Source organism: Camellia sinensis, chromosome 5, assembly GCF_055761805.1.
Source record: "Camellia sinensis isolate YWXY chromosome 5, ASM5576180v1, whole genome shotgun sequence".
Taxonomy (NCBI): domain Eukaryota; kingdom Viridiplantae; phylum Streptophyta; class Magnoliopsida; order Ericales; family Theaceae; genus Camellia; species Camellia sinensis.
Window position 1 is genome coordinate 174,737,622 of NC_138965.1, and position 7,119 is coordinate 174,744,740.

Consider the following 7,119-nt stretch of genomic DNA (forward strand, 5'->3'; position numbering starts at 1 on the left):
AAAATCAATCCGCATCCGTCCGCCAATCCGGGGGATGTGAATTGAGCGGTTTGGCGGATAGATGCGAATCTGTTTAGCGGTTTATAATTTTATAAATTTTCAACATAATTCAACTTGTGCACTTCCTTAAAAAAAGAAGAAGAAAGTATTACAGTCAATGACTTAAAAAAAATATTACAATCACAACATGCCTCATCCAAAGCAAGAAAGTTTGAAACTTTAGAATATTACAACCACTGCATGTCTCATCCACATACTACAATTATAGCATGCCTCATCCACATAAAGTATTATAATTTGTGGTTCTTAAAATATAAAAACAATTCAAACCATCAAAACCATGAATAGAACAGTAGTAGAGATTGTATGTCTTTGTATTGTTACATCCATATCTATTTTTGAAAACAAAAACCAACCAGCATATATTGTATTTTCTATTTATTATTTTTAGAGATAAATTTAAAAACCAAAAAATATAGATAAATAATACGTTTATTTTTTTCAATTCAAAAAAGATATTCAAGTTGAAAACTTTTTCAACAGAATATTTAAACTCTTTTTTAATTGAAAACAGAAACAGAATATTTAAATAAACTGAAAACACAAAATCTTATAAATTATTAAGGGTGTTCGCGGTTTGGCGGTTCGGTTGCGGCCAAAGGAATCTCAAATCCGTCATCCGTCCACCAGATTGGCGGATTGGAGAAAATCAATCCGCAACCGTCCACTCGTCATCACGCATCCGTCCAAAATACGGCGGATCGGTTCGGCTCGGTCGGTTTTGGCGGATCAGTATATCCGCTACTCATCTCTAGATTATTTTAATTTAGTAAAATATTTATATTTGAAAAGTTAAATGATTATAGATTTGAAAAGTTAAATGATTATAGATTAAACGGCTTTCCTTGCCATGACCTTCTCTTGAATTCTCAAAATTTTTGTGGCACCATCCCCGCAAAGGTAGAGAACTCGTCGCTGCCTCGGCTGTGCTATCGGATGCTCTGGGAAAGTCAGAATCGGAGAGCGCTCATCTTGGGGTGGGCTTCCTACTTAGATGCTTTCAGCAGTTGTTCGCTCAGTACTTGGCTATCCAATATTTACTGTGGACACGATAACCGGTGTTAGATAATGTCTCAATGGGACCACATAATTAAATGTGGTGTTATCATTTATAAGAAGCCTACAATTTAAGTGATTCAATTTAGTTAATAGGCTTAAGGGTATATGTGTTATGGACCTAATGTGTAGATACTAGTTGTATAATTTCTATTTCTATGAGGGGCAGAAATAGAAATTAAAACATATTGGTTAAAGTTGGTTTTCATTACCTTTCAGCTTTAAAACCAATAATGGTTAATTTATTGGTTTTCATTACCTTTCAGTTTTAAAACCAATAATGGTTAATTTATCGGTTTTCATTACCTTTCAGTTTTAAACCAATAATGGTTAATTTATTGGTTTTCATTACCTTTCAGTTATGAAAACCAATTACAACCTTTAAAAGGTTATGGTCCCTATTCCTTCCTAAGGTGGAAAGATAAGAACACTGTTTTGTTTTTCTAAATCCTCTCAAAGAGAAACATAAGGCACCAAAGGGGAAAGGATTAGAAGGCAATAACATAGTCAATATTAAGGTTTTATTGACAATCAGACGCTTCCGTTTAACCGTTCATCGATGGATTCAGGTATGTCATTTTGTCTTGATTTCTTGATAATACACATGGTAAATGATCCAAAGTGTAAGGTTTATGTTCTGAAATTTTATGTTAACAAGTGGTATCAGAGCGGTTATATCAAGTGTATTATCAGAATAGATATGCTTTTATTCATCCTATTTAGTTTCTTGGAATCAGATTCTGTTTTTGTATTTCTGTTTTTCCCTCTGCTGCAAATTCTGTTTTGTTTTCTGGAAATGGAACATAATTCGGATGGGCGGTTCATTTTTCAAATGGTGAACATCATGTATTTATATATATATGTATATAATTGGGATTGCTGCAGATTATATAACATATACGGGGTAACAAATTTAGAAATCTTTAAATTTAATGTAATTTCATACAACGTCTACGGAAATTTAATTTTCTAATGTTCTAAATATAAGTCAATTCAAACAAGATGTCACAAAAGTGATCTCTCTTGTCTTGATTGTTTTATATGGAATGTTTTGAAATTCATGTCTGTGTATCTCATGCGGGTATTTATCGGTCCAAAGACATGATTAAGACTTGGCAGAATTACACACACATTTTGTGGTGATAAACATGTGCCAATTGTCAAGGAAACCTAATGTGAATAATAAATCCATCAAAAGATAGATTTGTTATTTGACATAACTTATTGTCAATGTTTGATCATTACAACAAGAATACCACTTACAGTTAATATCACTACCCAAAGGCTTGGTATTAATGTTGTGCTAGGTATCTTGAGATGTTGTCATTAAATTAATTTATTTAGAGATTATCTGTTTGATAACTTAATGTGAGTATAATTGTTTATTCCTTTTATTTTCTTTTCGATTCAGCTTTAATGTCGACTACTTCAATCTCTGCCAACATGAACAATGTTCCAATGTTAAATGGAACAAACTTTAAGGACTGGAAAGAGAACATATTGATTGTTCTCGGCTGCATGGACATAGACTTGGCATTAAGGATGCCAAAACCGAATGCTCTCACTACACAAAGTACTCTTGAGGAAACTGTGTACTTTGAAAAGTGGGATCGTTCTAACAGGCTAAGTCTTATGATCATGAAGCGTGGGATTCCAGAAGTTTTTCGGGGTGCAATAACAGAGGATGTTACCGTTGCCGGTGAATTTCTTTTAGAAATTCAAAAGCGTTTTGCTAAAAACGATATAAACTTATTGCATGACACCGAGAGATTTCTATCTAAGAATTTTGAAATGAAAGATCTTGGTGATGCTTCCTTTGTATTAGGAATCGAAATACTCCGAGATCGTTCTCGGGGTATTCTGGGATTATCACAAAGAAGCTATATCGAAAAAATACTCATTAGATTTGGCATGCAAAATTGTAAATCAGGTGAAACCCGGTTGCTAAGGGAGACAAGTTTAGTCTCAGCCAATGCCCGAAGAACAGTCTTGAAATTCAAGAAATGCAGAAGATTCCTTATGCCTCAGCTGTAGGAAGTCTAATGCATGCTCAAGTATGTACGCGTCCGGATATTGCGTTTATAGTTGGCATGTTAGGCAGATATTTAAGTAATCCTGGCATGGATCATTGGAAAGCAGTCAAGCGTGTTATGCGATATTTACAGAGAACAAAGGAATATATGCTCACATATAGGAGATCGGATAAGTTAGAGGTCATTGGATATTCCGACTCTGATTTTGCTGGATGCCAAGACAGTAGGAAATCCACATCAGGCTATATTTATCTGTTAGCTGGCGGAGCAATTTCTTGGAGGTCTGCAAAGCAGACGCTCATAGCTTCATCCACCATGGCTGCAGAGTTTGTAGCATGTTATGAGGCATCAAACCAAGGGATATGGCTGCGGAATTTTGTCACTGGGTTGCGTATTTTGGAAGGCACTGAAAGACCACTTAAGATATATTGTGACAATAAGTCTGCAGTTTTATATTCCAATAACAACAGGAGCTCGACAAAATCAAAGCATATTGATATCAAGTTCCTAGTTGTAAAAGAAAGAGTGCAGAGTGGACAGGTTTCCATAGAGCACATTGGGACAAACTCCATGATAGCGGATCCACTTATGAAGAAACTACCACCCAAGGTCTTTCATGAGCACACTGCTCATATGGGTGTTGTTCTATTTGAGAACATTCTGGTTTAGTGGGAGTTTATATTTATATTACTGATTTATGTCAGCCTTGAGTTTTATCTATGTAATTAGATTAATTTCTGCAGAAATGAAGTATTCAGTTTATTACGCTCTGTTACGTATTGTGAAGTATTGATCTCAATAAAGTTAAGTAGGACCAGTTGGACATAGGCATGTATGGATCACATCACATGTAATTTCCATGCTACGCATCCATGATTGATCTATGTCATTTAGCTATATTTGTATACGTGACCATTGGTGGGTCGAGTTACGATTGATGTAACGAAGACCGCTTTGATCCTATATTAATATAGTTAATGGACAAAATTGTTTGGATACCCTCAAGTTATGATAACAAATTTCTGAGCTCACTAAAGTTAAGCACATTTTTCAAGATACATATGTGGTCCAGTGGGAGATTGTTAGATAATGTCTCAATGGGACCACATAATTAAATGTGGTGTTATCATTTATAAGAAGCCTACAATTTAAGTGATTCAATTTATTTAATAGGCTTAAGGGTATATGTGTTATGGACCTAATGTGTAGATACTAGTTGTATAATTTCTATTTCTATGAGGGGCATAAATAGAAATTAAAACATATTGGTTAAAGTTGGTTTTCATTACCTTTCAGTTTTAAAACCAATAATGGTTAATTTATTGGTTTTCATTACCTTTCAGTTATGAAAACCAATTACAACCTTTAAAAGGTTATGGTCCCTATTCCTTCCTAAGGTGGAAATATAAGAACACTGTTTTGTTTTTCTAAATCCTCTCAAGGAGAAACATAAGGCACCAAAGGGGAAAGGATTAGAAGGCAATAACATAGTCAATATTAAGGTTTTATTGACAATCAGACGCTTCCGTTTAACCGTTCATCGATGGATTCAGGTATGTCATTTTGTCTTGATTTCTTGATAATACACATGGTAAATGATCCAAAGTGTAAGGTTTATGTTCTGAAATTTTATGTTAACAAGCGGTACATTAGAGGTGCGTCATTCCCAAACCTCTCGTATTAGGGAATAAGGTTATATTTTGGCTAAATTTGGGAATAAGGTTGAAAGTCAAATTTTAATTTTTAACTTATTTTGAGTCATACTATTTTTCTAATTTTTTTGTACATTTTTAAAAAAAAATCAAAATATTAATTTTGAACTAGTTTTTCAAAATAATTCTTTATCTTATTAATTATTTATATTTGTACCCTGCTACATCCAGGGGAAAGTGAATGATCAACTAGTCACATGTTTGCAGGATATGACAGTGAAAGATTAACTGTCGCTCACACCCTTTTCTTTATTTTTTATTTTTTAAACTGAAGTACGTCTTCTTCTTGAGAATATATATATACATATATATATATATATATATATATATATATATATATATTTTTGTTACAGGAAAATTTTTCCTACATTTTCGTAGGTTCAAGACAGCGCTTCTTACTGAGATCATCAAAGTGTTCTATTAGCCTTTCCGAGTAAGGAGACTATAACCTGGAAACTTGTCCCGACCTCCTAAGACAAACTCCGTTTAAGTCAGGACTCACGCAGCGGGGGGCATTGAACCCACACCAAGTGCTGATTAGACAACTTGAGGTCCAACCTCTTAACCAACTGTGTTTCACCCAGAAAATTGACCCAGGGGAAAGGGAATTAAACCTGTGACCTTGGGGCTTAAATTCCAAGTCTGAACCACAATGCCGCTCACCCCTGGGTTTCTTCTTGAGAATATACGTGGCAATTACACCGACCTTGTATATATATATATTTTATATTTATATTTTTTCTTTTCTTTTCTTTTCTAATTTATTTCTTAAATTTTATACTCTCTCCGTCACAAAATAATAGTCTATTTTGGAAAATCTAACTTTTTTTTATTGTACAAATATTGCAATTTAAAAAAATTAATTTTCCAAAATTATCTTTTGATAGTACATTTTTTAAGGAACATCAATTGTCATATGTTGCTAATGAATTCAAAAGAAGGGCAAAATAGGAAATTTATATTATTTTTGTCCTTAATTTTTGAAAATGGACTAATATTTTGGGACAATGAAAAATGAAATAAGTGACTAATATTTTAGGACGGAGGGAGTATAATTTTATATAATAGTTTCTATAGTTTGAGACTTATATAACTCTAATTCTTGACTTTTTAATTGTGATACATTTGATCTTGAATTTAAATCTAATTCTAAATAAGAACAATTAAAGATATTGTTGCTCCATTTGAAGGGCAAAGTCGTCATACAACTTATTTTGTGTTGGTTAACTTATATGTTGTTTGAAATATAAAAAAAAAAAAATTAATGAATAATGTTGGAACTTTTTTAGTTATAAAGTTTTGTTTTGTTTGATTTTCAGAATCTATTTTCAGAAATTTTTTCTACGAAGCTAAAAATTAAATTGGTAAAAAAAAATTAAAAATAAATCATTTTATATAATTTTATCTTTTAGAAGATTAGAAATAATTTTAAAAAATATTTTTTTTGTTATTTATTTTCATTAAATTAGTTTTCTTTTTTTTTTAAAGTCAAATATGAAGATAACTTTGATGTCATTATTAAACCAATCTATTAAATCCAAAAATCCAAAACTAAAAATATTTCATATATTAAACATATTGATGTTATTATTAAACTAATCCATTAAATTAAAAAAATCCAAAACTAAAAGTATTTCATATATTAAACATATTGATTATACATTAAAAGCCTAATAACAATTAATTACATGATAACAATCCAAAAACTCTATCAACAACAAATACAACAATCTATTACATGAAACCGTCAAAAAATATGAACAAAAACAACCACTCATTACATGAGTATCATCAAAATATATACTAAAAATTAATTTGGTAAAATATTAAAAATATAAAAAATTTATTATTTTTATATAATTTTATATTTGGTAAGTAAAAATAATTTTAAATTTTTTTTTTTTAAAATTGACATTTATATTTGTCAAACTAGTTTATAGTTTATCAAATTGACAATTTTGCCCTTAAAAAAAAGTAACAATGTCTTCAATTGTCCTTATTTGAAATGAGATTCAAAATTCAAGATTAAATGTATTACAATTGAAAGGTTAAGGGCTAAGGCGACACAAGTCCCAAACTATAAGGATCGTTAGTGCAATTCATCCAAATATATATTTTAATTAGATAGAATTTCAACTCCAGATAAAAAAATTACAAAAATATATAAAATGCAAGTAATTTTGTGATGAGATACAAATTTTTAAGGGAAAATCGGTCTAAGGTCCCTATCCAACTTTTAGTAATAGATTAGGTCCATA